The 14,319-nt window shown below is 41.6% G+C and overlaps 1 protein-coding gene across 7 annotated transcripts in view; it reads right to left on the reverse strand.

Annotated features, from left to right (window-relative positions):
* Positions 1-14,319, reverse strand: part of TYW3 (tRNA-yW synthesizing protein 3 homolog) — a 134,420-nt gene that overhangs the window by 81,482 nt on the left and 38,619 nt on the right. The gene's annotated exons all lie outside the window — the stretch shown is intronic.

The following is a 14,319-nucleotide window of genomic DNA, read 5'->3' on the forward strand; positions in this document are numbered from 1 at the left end:
GGTTCTAATTTTAAGCCAGTAAGTGGGACTGTACATCTCTCTGCTATCCCAAGGTATGCGGACACTGCCCCCTGCTGGGCACCTTCACACCTCTTTACTCATGCCCCTGCACTAATTACCAGATCTTTTAGCTTGCTCGGGGCCAAGTTATGCCAGGCTGCGTCTGTGTTTCTCATATACATTATTACAGCTATTAACAAGGCTTGAGCAAAGGTTTACAGACTGGAAATATTGTACTGTGGTGCAGCCCTAGCAACATATTTAATGTACACAATGAATAAATCATACAGGTTTATAATTTGCAGGAGACTACACAGTACAATTCACAATGGCCTCTTTTTCCTTCGAGCACATCTAGTTGCCCAACTCACCTAAACAGAGGTATTGTATTGTACAGTATGTCTTTATTTATATAGCGCCATTAATGTACACAGCGCTTCACAGCAGTAATATACGTGACAATCATATAGATAACAAATAATATAAATAACACAAAGGGGAGAAGTGCTGCAGACATAACAGTAACATTTTGAAAAGGGTGTCCCTGCTCTGAAGAGCTTACAATCTAATTGGTTGGTAGGAAGGATGTATGGAGAAAGGAAAAAAAATCTGTCTGTATAATGGGATACCAGAATGACAAAGTAAAAGTCTGCAAAGAAAAATGGATTGCAACACTGCGCAGCAAGATGTGGAAGGCTTTCATGTCGTGCGTGGTGCATTTCTTGGCTTAGCTCTTACAAAACGACTAAAATAACATGGCCTGTGTTCTCGTACGTCCACGCACGTTGTTTTATCAGCAATAAGACTGTGTCTTTAGCAGGCTCTGTGTCTCTCATGCAGAACTATTTTATACTGTATGTACAGGGTCTCATCACACTACTTCATCAGTGTCAGGAAGGCATGGTGCAGTGGTTCCACTGGAGCACTGGGCTCATAAACGCATTAACCCTGATATGCGATGACAGCTTGTCTTCAAGTTCACTTTCTTTTCGTTTACATTTTGAAAGAGAAGTATGTGCCACCATGCAACTAATCTTTCAGGTCTGTAGAAGCAAACCTTCAGATTTACAGGAATCATGTCTTGTTCATTGTGGTTTCTATTGACCTTGTGTGTTCCATATATGCTCTACCACAACATTTTCAGTGGGTGGTGAACCATTTCATTGCTAAAAAAAAAAAAGTGAAAGCAGTCGCTATCGTATCCTGAATGGATACTGTGTAACCACATTCAGGTGCCGTTGTATATATACTAGTGTGGTTTACAATGTTTATTAAGAGAACTTTACAGCATTAGTTAAGCTTATTTTAATTGTTGTAAAGTATGTTTATCATTGTTTTTACGGTTGAATAAACTGGGATTGTCAGTATTTTTGTCTTGAGAAAGGTCCTTGTATAGGACCAATATAATAAACACTGTTAAAGCATCCATGTCAGTGCTGGTTATATCCAATTCCACTATATACCCTGGATCCTGGCAGCGTTACCAAGCACTTGTGGTACGTATTCGGTATACTTACGAATGTTCCTCTGTACAATTACAATTCTCAATAATAAATAGTTTTAATTTCAATGGAATAAATGATTCCCCGTCTGTCGAAACATTATATTATATAATGTTGTATATATATAAATAAAGTCATCTCTACTCCATTTACAAAAAGGATGGGGGAGCACAATGGTTGGAAACAGGCAGTGTTAGAGAACTGGTGATTGCTTTTTAAGGTGAATCTACAGAGCCTGAGGAAGTCCAGTACTTGGACGAAACGCGTTGCTCTTCACCTGGAACATTTTAAAGCACATTTCAGAGGAGGCGGAGGTGCAGTTGCAGCTCTCCATCCGGACGCGGAAGAGAGAGACTCCCTACAACTAAACACCACACTGTCTACCCCTTGCTTTTACCTTCCACAGAATTATATTCTGTGTTTGTTTTTTATTTTATTTTTCATGTTTTATTAAAGTTAGTGTTTTTACCCTCCAGACATTAGTGTCTTTTATATTAACCCCATCTTCACCAGCACCTACAACTGGAATAGAAGAGCAAGATACCGCTAAGAGTGTGTACTCACACTGGCCCGTGTGAGTATCGTGTTATATTTACCACTAATACCCTTATACCCCACCCTTTCATCATCTGATATTTTGATTGGGCAACACCTAGAAGTGTACAAGATACCAAGATAGGATTACACTCACACTAGTCCGTGTGAGTGTTAAACTATAATATATAGTATACAATCTTCTTGGTGGTTCATAAAACACACCATCCCCCCCCCCCCCCACATTGACGTATATATAATTATATGTGTTAACCCTATCCTCCTTTCTATTTATACGAGAGGAAATCCCCCTGGAGTGGCACTGTGAATCAACGAAGTAAGTGGCCGCTACATCAAGAAGAAGAACCCGCATCGCAAGAAGAAAAGCCTCATCAGAAGCACACGGGACTCCCAAAGAAACCTTGATGTGACAGGGCTTACACAAGGCCGTGTAAGTTTTATATATCTTTATTTTATTTCACCTTCACACCAACACACGTACACCCATGTGTGCCTATCCTTCCAATTAGAGATTAGACACCTGAGCTAACACATCCGCTCAAGATATAACCGCTTCACCTTAAAAAGCAATCACCAGTTCTCTAACACTGCCTGTTTCCAACCATTGTGCTCCCCCATCCTTTTTGTATTCATTACCTATAAGGGTCCTGGATAGATCCTGCTGGGGTTCCGAGTCACGAGAGGATACCACTCGAAAACCACTTACAGGCAGTATTACACCACTCTTTTTATACTTCTGCACATCAGATAAACTACATAGAGATAGCGCCCGGGTACCTCCTCAAACAAACTACTCAATTTACACCCTATAAATTGACCCGTAACAATACAGAGATGTTTACTTAGTATTTGAAACCTACTGTATATATGTGAACCTTTTCATGCTGAATGCGACTCACCCCCCCCCCCCCGTGTTCCCTCTATATTTGTACATTTATGCTGTTTTTAAGGAAATTGTTGACTTAGATAGCGTTATCCTGTTTTTTTCTTCTTCACGTTTTTCAACAAAATACAGGATAACTACGAACCTGGAAAATTCACCTACTTGCACTTTTCTGTGCAATCGCACTACCAGCTCTTCCCTCTACCTGTTTTGTGATTACATGTTTTACTAAAGTCAATGAATGTGCTCTATTAAATCATTTCCAATCAAAGTATTTACCTGCATTTCGTATCAAACTAGAACTGATATCTAGTAAGTGAGGAAAACATTGCAAACACGCCAGAAACTAAACAATGAAAAAACATATTTATTGTGTCATGTGATCAAACTTGGCTGCAATTAGTCTGCAATCCTGCAGAAACATTAACAACAAATGAACAAGGTATCAGCAATGGGACTGTGCATGCTAAATTCATTCTAGTGGATGCAGAACTGGTAATGTAACCAGCTTTAGCAAAGGAGATAAATCCTTACATGAGCAATGGGATTTTATATATCTTTAATAAATATGGTAATGTTTTTGCTGTTAAACAGTGAGAGCTGATACATACCCTATTTGTGTTGTAAACTTTTTTGTACTATGAAAAATTATACTAATTGTCTATATAAAGCATCATACAGAACTAAAGAACAAATGTGAATTACAAAGTATAATTGCTTGACTTTTTTAAACTGTGCATAATATGAATAAACATATTAATTAGGTCCGCAAACTAATAACTTCAGTCCGGCCATAACATGAACATTTCAAGGAACTCCCATCACTGGTGCAGCCAACAAAGAGGTTCATATAAAGTCAAGCTTCATGCAAGAACAAGCCCACAAATCTTTTAACTGCATAATTAGGCGAAGGTTTTCATGTGGTAGCTTTTCCAATGTGAACCAAACAAACTCCTTTACGATCAGAGTAATCTCTGAGATTGAAACGTTGGACACATGATCCAGGTGCGACGTTCTAACTACTGTATGAGGTCAATGAATGCCGACGTCCCCCATTGGAAAATCGGCTTTATTGTGGTGCGGCCAGTTGGGTCGCCATGTGATAGTTGGCAAGTTAGAGAAAACTATTTCTAGTGTTAGGAATCGTCTTTATATGGCAACAATGCCTCACTATGTATAGGGTTCACAATAAGAGCATAATAGAACTGCACTAGAATTGCAACATGAATAGCATTTTAAATGAACATCCACTAATCACTTCTTGGGCTTCCTCTGTAATCATTGGGTGCTTGTAGTACATTTCCAGATGTTGATGCAGCCATAGAGCTACCTTCCTATTACAGGAACTTTATGGACCTCTTTCAGAAGAAGTACGCGGTGGGCCCCTGAAGCAGCAAAGTGAAATGTGAGACTGGATACAGATTCCTGTACAATGCCCGTGGAAATGAGCACGGTGTAGGAATCCATGCGTTAATACATTCAACAATAACAATATTATTTTAATTAGGGTTGCTGCCATGTTCGTCAACATAGGTAGAAGGCATTTGACATCTTAAAAAATAGGGTTATGTTTTTCATTCACTGTGCTTTAGTTTTTTTTCTTGAGTATGTTTAGTCTCGTTACAGTAAAACGAGAGAGAATCTCTAAGTCACATAGTTTAACTTATAGTGAATATACTTATTGATGCTAAAGATTTATATTCAAAAAATCATGTGCATATTTTCTGTAACATTGGGAAGTCAATGCTGCCAATATTTGCACTGAATTCTGCCAAGAACTGTTAAGGCTTCAATTTATTGTTTAAAGTTAATGGATATGGATTTATCCCAAGGTAAGACATAGTGTTGAAATCAGATTATAGTATATGGCCTTAAACCACACTAGTTTCCCTTGTGAATTGTTTGCCGTTTGACTTCAGCTTGAATAAAATAATCATAACACTCTTGGAATTATAAGCTTACAAAGTGTTTCATCCCAGCAGTGCAGTTCAGATCATTTGTAGTGAGCTGGAAATTAGACTGTGGTAGAGAAAATATCAAAGTACTGTATTAGAATATCAAAATTAACATTAGAAATAAAGTCATTTTTTTTATCTCATTCCTTTTACACTGCATCAAGTAAATCAAAATGAATCTGCACGATCCTCAAGTGTTTCATTCAATGACCCTACGACTAAATGAGGGGAAATCTCAATACCCAAACGACGTTTAACAGACTACATGTACAAAAGTAAAATCAAACTACATATATCTCATCGTAATATCATGTAAAACCTCGTATTAGGAATCAAATACTCACATGATAGCTCATCAAATACTACTATACTAAATACAGTATTTACAAAGTGTTAAGCAAAAATATACCTTACAGTGAATTCAATTGAATGAGCTGTAATGTGTCTAATGGCTTTACACTGCTTAGTAAATAGAGCTCTGAATGGTGCTAAGCCTTAGCACATCTTAAGACCTATTCAAGTGAATGGGATTTAAAGTACAGTAAGACATAGCACCATTTAGCAGCTTTGGACCTAAAGCAGATAAAATGATCCCGTTAGCACCAATGTATTGAAAAAAAACTGCCATTTGTGCCACTTAATGTCCTCACTATTTTACTGATTGCAGGCATTCCACCAGCCGCCATATTCATACGATTTGGCTTCCATTAAAACATTTTTTTAATACAATTAGAAGACTTTGTCCTGTAAGAATCATGGTATCATGTATATGTCTTTGTTACAGAGACGTGGTCCATCTGGTTCCACTCCTGATGTGTTTCATGATCATGCCATCTCTTTCTCAGAGGGGGGTCTCGCAGGGCTGCTTACATGCAGCCCTGAGATCTGCAGGGTCTGAACAATGACTGTAATATAAGGTGTTGTCTGTGGGCTTCCAGTGCTCCAGTGAGGAGAGTGAAAGAAAGTGTGAGACAGTGAGAGGATGGGGGGGGGGGGGGGGAGAGGGTAAGGAGGGTGAGGGAGAGAGTTAGGGTAGGGGGGAGAGAGAGATAGGGTAGGGGGAGAGAGATAAGGTAGGGGGGGGGCAGAGAGAGAGGTAGGGGGGGAGAGAGAGGGTAGGTGGGGAGAGAGAGACAGGGTGGGGGAGAGAGAGACAAGGTGGGGGAGAGAGAGAGACAGGGTGGGGAAGAGAGAGAGACAGGATGGGGGAGAGAGAGAGACAGGGTGGGGAAGAGAGAGAGACAGGATGGGGGAGAGAGAGAGACAGGGTGGGGGAGAGAGAGAGACAGGGTGGGGGAGAGAGAGAGACAGGGTGGGGGAGAGAGAGAGACAGGGTGGGGGAGAGAGAGACAGGGTGGGGGAGAGAGAGACAGGGTGGGGGAGAGAGAGAGACAGGGTGGGGGAGAGAGACAGGGTGGGGGAGAGAGAGGGTCAGGGTGGGGGAGAGACAGGGTGGGGGAGAGAGAGAGGCAGGGTGGGGGAGAGAGAGACAGGGTGGGGGAGAGAGAGAGACAGGGTGGGGGAGAGAGAGAGACAGGGTGGGGTAGAGAGAGGGTCAGGGTGGGGGAGAGACAGGGTGGGGGAGAGAGAGAATGTGGTGGAGAGAGTGTCGGGAGAGAGAGGGTGGAGGAGAGAGGGTGGTGGAGAGAGAAGGTGGGGGGAGAGAGAGAGATAGGGTGGGGGGAGAGAGAGGAAAGGGAGGGTGGGGGAGAAAAAGGGATGGTGGGGGGAGAAAAAGGAGTGTGGGGAGAGAAAGAGGGAGGGTGGGGAGAGAAAAAGGGAGGGTGAGAGAAAGGGTGGGGGAGGGAAAGAGAGGGAGTGTGGGGGAGAGTGAATGAGGGTGGGGGAGAGAGGGGAGGATGAGGAAAGGAGGATGAGGGTACGAGGGTGAGGGCAAGAGGGTGTGAGAGAGGAAGGATGGGGAGAGAGGGAGGGTGGGGGGGAGGTAAGGAGGATGAGAAAGGAACGGAGGGTGGGGCGGCGGGGGTTGAGAGAGGGAGGGTGGAGGGAGAGAGGGAGGGTGAAGGGAGAGAGAGAGGTGGGGGGGGGAGAGAGGGAGGGTGGGGGAGAGAGGGACAGATGGGTTTGAGAGAGGGAGGGTGGGGAAGAGGGAGGGGTAGAGAGGGCGACAGTGGGGGAGGGATTCAAAAATGGAGAATTTCAGATATGTTTCCATAGCTGACAAATCGTGCAAGTAAAGATATAATACAACTCCTTTTATTTGTGTAATGATATGCTGTTACGTTTCCTCTCATCCCGATGAGTGCCAGGGGGCGTTCAAATGGCAAAGACAGGCCTGATCAGTGACATCTTGTCATTTGGTTCGAGAGACTGGAATTTGGTTTGGAATTGCTTGAGAGATGAACAATGCCCTTTACCTTTCAAAGTTCTGCATTTTAATGTAAAAATTGGATTTTAAAGTACAACATTTGGGAGACAGTGTGCCATTATACTCATGGAGATGTCCGGTTAGCATTTACTGCAGCACTAGACATTTCTTGCATAGATCAGACAAAGCTAACAAGCCTTCCAGCACCAGGCAGAAAGGGTTTTAAAATAATATGTCAACAAAAAACATCATGTAAATAAAACAACCACACTAAAAATAATAAAGTTCTAAGTACTCTCAGTCCAAAACACATTAAAGCTACACCCTTGCAGGAAAACAAGCTTACATTTCAGTTTCCTTCCCAAATGCGGTTTTCATGCATATGTTGGAGCTGCTCAGACTCTAAAATATCCTGTTTAGATGAATGATTATTTTTGAAAACATGGTTTTTTGGCAAATGTTTCCAAATCATATCTGTTCAAACAAAAACCATAAAGGAGGCATTATTCATTCTGGGTTTTTTTCCCTCTCCCAATACAGTACGATATTGAAATGATCAGTTATTACAAAGAAATAGTGGTTAACACAGCGGTGCGCAAACTGGGGGGGGCGGGAGAATTTGTAGGGGGGCGCGGGCGGTTACAGAGGCCCCCGCGCTATTTAAATGAAATGCCGGGGGAGGTGTGAGGCCTCTGTAACTCATTTACCTGCTCTCTGCGGGTCTTCGGCGACGCGTCGCCATGGAAACACAGCGGCGTCATGTCATGTCACACGACACCATGGCAACACGCAACATCATTTGACGCCGAGTCATTGGGAGAGGAGGGGCGCTATGGCTCCCGGGCAGGGGGGAAACAGCTGAAGAAGTTTGCGGACCCCTGGGTTTACATATGCTGTTAAGCGCAGTTTCTATATTTGCACCGGACCCATGAATTGCTGTAACTCAGGGGTTCTCAACTCCGGGCCTCAAGAACCAACAGGACCGGTTTTAAAGCAGCAGTCCAAGGTGTCGTCGTTTTTTTTTTCACCCTACATATTATTTCCCCCCCCCCCTTTAATTTGTGCATCAATACAACACACACAATGATAAGTATTTGGCTAAGTTGCCGATCGATCCGTTTTCCTGTGATCGATCGGTGAAGATTCAGCTCGGGGGTTTACTAAATGACTGTCCGTGCAGCAGAAGAGGAGCAAAGATGCAACGTTCTGTGGGGAAGATCATGTGACCAGGCAGTCACTAGATACAATAAGTGTACTGCTAGGGAGTGGGTGGGGCTCAAACAGGGGTGTGCCAGAGCCCATTTCAGAAGACGAAGGGGATATGACTTCGTAAATGGTTGCTATAGAAACAAAAAATGCTTGCTACATAAGAATACATAAAAAATGTCCTTGCGTTGTTTAAAAAAAATGCTACAAGTATTCTCTCACAGTACAGAACTGTAGGATATTGTTTGGGCTGCAGCTTTATGGCTATCCCTGCTTCAGCACAGGTGGATCAATCAGTGGCACTGAGCCACTGATTGAGCCACATGTGCTAAAGCAGGGATATCCCGAAAGCCTGACCTGTTGGGGGGGCTTGAGGACTGGAGTTGAGAACCCCAGCACTAAACACTTTGTAAGAGAACTGCATTGTAAATGAGAACTGTATAGAGGTGTACTGTATAGATTGCAAAGTTAAGCCTGATACATATAGCAAACATTTTTCCATCGGACACTATAGACTGCCGTTTGCATTAATAGAAAAGAACGGTCAGTATACTCCATTAGTATAGGTTCTGTGGTGGTGCATTATATATAATAGTAACCTACTGTTAAAAAGTCCCATAAAACATAGCACATGTGCCTATCCGGGGAATATCTATCACATCCATCGTGTTCTCAGATCATATTCCAATTTTGTGTGTGTGTCAAGGTTTTAGTGCTAAAAAGTAATACAAACCCTGATAAAATGTGGGTCTTCTTACATTTGCTGTTTGAAATAAACGTTGATGCATTGTAATTCTGAGAGCAGAACTGTGTAAGTGTTCTTAATAACCAGGGTGAGTAAATAGAAACGATTAGTATTATAATAGCCATACTGTGAAAGAATACATTTTCTTAACCTATATAAGAAAACATCTGTGCTGCATCCATTCAAATTTGGGGTTGATACATTGTAACTGAATTCTGCAATAACACTATTGGCAGAATTATTTTTTAGGGTTTAAGTGAAGTTGAACTTGGTGGCCGATTTTGACAAACTTTCTCCTTTTTTGGGCGGACAAAAATAAATAAATATATATATATATATATTATTTTTTTAGTACATCCCATTAACATTGTACTCCTAGCACAGTCCTTTCTATGCTCCCCACAAAATGAAAAAAAAAATGTGTTGCCGCAGATGGAGACATTTCAGATTACAGTAGTATATAGGCGCACACAAGCGCAAGTTTAAATGAGATGTCTGTGCACCAACTTTGCACCAAAGAAATCAGTTTCCGATCCAGGCTGTTGGATACAGTAAATATTTTGTAAGCACAAATGCCGAAATGTTAGTGACGAGGACCACGATCAGTTTCCTGACCCTTCTAAGGAAGGATGTGGATGCAGGGAGAAATCGGAATTATTATGCACTATTGGAATCTGGAAGGAATTTATCTTTCCCTTATGAGACTTCATTGGATAATGTGCCTCTGGGGTTTTTTATTAGCATTAGTCTGGATAAAAATGCTGCAAATACAAATACAGGATAAGTTTCTGTGGTCTAAATTTTAGCATAGGTTGAACTTGATGGACATATGTCTTTTTTCAATTTCATCTACTATCTAGGTAACACCAGCATTTGGTGCTCTCAAACCCTACGGCACAAATTCACCATCACACCTTGGTGACACACACATACACACACAAAGATTTTAAAAATGGATAAACGTAAAGCTCAAAACCCCCCCAAAATGTCTATGGAAAAATATAATATAAAATCTCCCAAAAATATATAACGCATTTTCAAACGAAAAATCAACAGATACGAGTAAAAATATTATCCCCGGTCACCACCGCGTCCGCTGCTTCCGCAACACTGTGGTTGGTCTTCCCCACCTTACTGTACTTCCTGGACGTAGACGCACGGAGACTCCACCAGTGTTGCGGGAGCAGCGAAGGCCACGAAGGAGAACACTCCCGAGACACGGCCAGTGAGCTTATAAGTGGAACAGCCCATCATCGCTCCCCACCAGCTAACCTTATTTTGTGGAGCCTCCCCTTACCAGTCCTGTGTTGCATTAGTTGTGATGAGAAAACAATAACTATTTCTACTCTTATTTATGAGATTTTCCTACTATTTTTATTTTTTTAAACGTGTTCTCTATTTTTGGAGATTTATTTAAAATTCGATTTTTCCCCAAGATAATTCGTTTTGCTTTTGGAGTTTGAGTATTTTGTGCCTGGATTTAACCCTTTGGGTGGCCCAGGGTGTAGTGACTATGTCATGTCTGATGAGTTCTCGTTTTCCAGGGGCGCTCGCATGGAGCGCAAGACGCGATCTGCAGTGAAGGAAAGAGGACTCCTCTTCCAGTGTCTTGTTAACGGACCCTGCGGTCACTATTTGCCGGAGGGGCCCGCAGTACCCTTCCTGCAGTCAAGGGGTTAAGCTCCCATTAATTCTTTGTGGGCAGTGATGCTCTTTTTTTATGCACGTAGCACTTCCATTTTGAAATTGTACACCTGTGCATTTCTTTTACTAATAGGGCAATGCAAATGGTATTGGATGAGAATCAAGTTAAAGGACATTGCCTTTTTTCTCTTTGGCTCAAGCATACTGTATGCCTCTTTTTCCAGGTCATCTTGTTTGTGGGCGAAAAAACGGAACCAACAGCCTGAATACAAAGAAATGCGCAGTAGCAATATGTCTGTGTCCATAATAGCCGATATTTACTTTTCCTGATAGAAGTGAAAGTAACTCTGAATCATCCAGTTAATGCAGACACTTATATTTTTTCACTGCCGGTGATTGAAAGCACCATCATCCTGTTCATATTCTTCAATTTGCAATGAGCTCATTTGATGTTCTGAACGGTTAAAGTAATATGTTAATCTTCCACTGTAATTAGACTACAAAATATCAAGGGCAGCTGACAAAATACAGATTGCATAGAAATGGGTTACACAAGGTCCAGAGGTCATAAAACACAAATGTTCAGTATAGAGTTAGTGCCATATTTGCTGAAGCAAGAGGTTCTACGTGAAATCGTGTTTCAGTAGTTCACATAAGCTACCACTTGAAGCTAATGGTTCAACCATCTAATTAGCTGTGCAGTATTCTGTGTGAAGCCAGTAGGTGGTATTCATTCAGATTCTCACAAGCAGGTGGGCACATAAAAGAAATCAAAGTGGGCCTTAGCCAATACCTATTTGCCTGTCCAGAAAAGAGATTGAGGACTCCGAAATGAACTCTCTACTTTGTAGGCATCAGCAGTGGATTTCAAGCAACAGACCGGCGGAGTGGTGTTTAAGCAGTGTAAAGCGGGGAGATTATGCACACACCGCTTGTTCTTTTGACTGTTTAGTGGGGAGTCACGGCAGTTGCTCTTACAGACATAAGCACAAAAGTGCATAGTGCATTAACAAAAAGTCATTATTTACTGCAGGGCATGGTGGCCATTTCCTCGGAGGAGCGACTGCAACTAAAGGCACAATTTAAACAGCGCCTTGTTCATGTTTTGGACTCTGGGGGTCAGATTTATTAAGCAATGTTAATTGTAACCATTAGTGCAAAAACATCGCTGAGCACCTGTTTCTGTGCCATGTGGGTGTTGCATGCAGGACAATGGCGCGAATACGATGCTGCTGGAATGCCACTTCCAATAGATACGTTCATTAATATTATATGAGTTGCTGATCCTGCAATACACCATTCTAAAGCATTTTGGGATCTGTGAATCAAGGTAAATACAAGTGTCTCTGTCCTTATATCAACAACGAGAGGCGGTTTCAACTCGTCAACATAGACAAATATTTTGCCCTGTTTGTCAGCTTGGAAGATGGGGTTTCTCTAAAAAAAAACAAAGTGTTAGGAGGAGCTAAGCACTGAACACTTTATATGTTTCATACAAAACCAATGTGCGCCAAAGTATGCCTTTCTTTGCTTTGATAAAACCGACTTCCTAGAATACTATAGATTTGTTATATGAACATTTCAGAGAACTACAACAGCTATACAAATGGGGCCTACTCTAGTAACTGTGAGAGCTGCATATCTGTGCAGTTAAAGCCCTTTTCGCTCGGATATGCAGGTCACCGTATTCTAAAATCCCTTCTCACATGTCCAAACTGGGCGAGAATGACCTTTTTATTAGATGCGATTTCATTCCGGGCCTGGAAATCCGTGCGATACGGCCAAAATGCCTGGATCTTATACATTTCACCAATTCGCCGGTATTCTAATAAATCCAACATGCAAAACTGGGCGGAAATACTATCGATTGTCCATAGATGCAAGACTAGCTGTTTTACCTCTGTTGGGCAGGGACTTCCTCATTTAATTGCCTTTGTCAGGCACTTTTCCCTGAACTGTATACCAAACTATGTATATTTAATGCCATTATAATGCCATTTTCTATGTGGATTATTAATAGAATAGCTTACATTAGAGAGGTAAATAAGAATTTTGATCAGTTAGTGTTAGGACCTGCGATATTATGGTCATGACTTGTAAGTGGCTCGCAGGCTTATACGCTTTGGCCAAAAGGTTAACTAAATTACCCTTTTTTCAAGAGATACATAGGTATTTCACTGTGTATTTTTGTCACATTGGATGTTGCTCTGGACTTCCTTGTTTCTTGTTTTAAATGTATGTGTTGTATAATTCTTTTTCTTTTAAAAAAAAATCCCTGCTCTGCAGAATTTACAATCACAGTGAGGCGCAGGGAGGCGCAGTGATGCACATGGAGATAGAAGGAATTCTCAAGGACACAAGGAGCTGACACTTTAATTTAAGCCAGAAACCCCCGGCTTCACGGGCAATTGACTCCTTCACTCACTGCGCAGCTTCATCAGCACACACATTGTGTGTGTATACATAACTTTATTTTATATAGTGCTTCTCTCACAATGGGACTCGAAACGCGTCACGATTACAGTATAGCGCGTTTTACCCAGCACATAGGAATGTTACAGACAGTCCCTGCCCTGTGGAGCTTACAATCTATGTTCTTGGTGCCTGAGGCACAGGGAGATAAAGTGACTTCCCCAACGTCACAAGAAGCCGACACCGGGAATTGAACCAGGTTCCCCTGCTTCACACTCAGTGTCATGTTTTACAGCAGCCGTGTCTTTACTCTTTGTACTTTCTATGGTTGCTTGTAATGTGTGATATCAACAGATATTTTAGAAGAGGAAAATCGGATACAATACGACGAGATCAAAATGTTTTCCCCGTTACTTATTGCCTCGTCAAATGGCACGACTTGACATGTGCAACACCGCAGCAACTAGAATTGGTCCAAATGTCCCAGGTGCCTTGTAATGTAATGATTGCTTTCGCTCTGGCTGCTTCTGTAACACAGGTATTTTGCTCATTGAAATATATTACCCAAACAAAATTACATTTAAATGCATGTGTAGATATTAAACTTGGTTTAAATGTTAACTATTCAAACACTGGCAGATTTACAAACCTCAGCCAAATGCCCATTTTTCTCCATAATCTCTTTTTGATAAAACTATATACAATATACTATTTACTGCTTTTTGTATTTCTGAAATCTCAGTATATTTAACTTTTTATTTGATATTGAGAATGTGCAAACAAACAACTTGTAACAGTGGAGATTATTGAAACCAACTCTCCCGTTAGAGGCAGCCATGGCAGGGTTAATAGTGGAAAATAAAAGCAGGCCTAGAGTAAAAACAGGGAAACGTGTCCGGTAAAATACGTATTTCCCCTCTGCAGATCTCATGATTTCACTCCTCTCAAATCAAAATACAGTGCTTTGAAAAAAATGTCAACCCATCATTCTAATACCTATCACAGATGGAATGAAACACTTCGAGAAATAGCAAAGCAACCCCGAGTGCCGGAGGGTATATACAGCTATGTGATGTGTTTACACCCAT

This window comes from Ascaphus truei, chromosome 10 (genome assembly GCF_040206685.1).
Source record: "Ascaphus truei isolate aAscTru1 chromosome 10, aAscTru1.hap1, whole genome shotgun sequence".
Classification (NCBI taxonomy): Eukaryota; Metazoa; Chordata; class Amphibia; order Anura; family Ascaphidae; genus Ascaphus; species Ascaphus truei.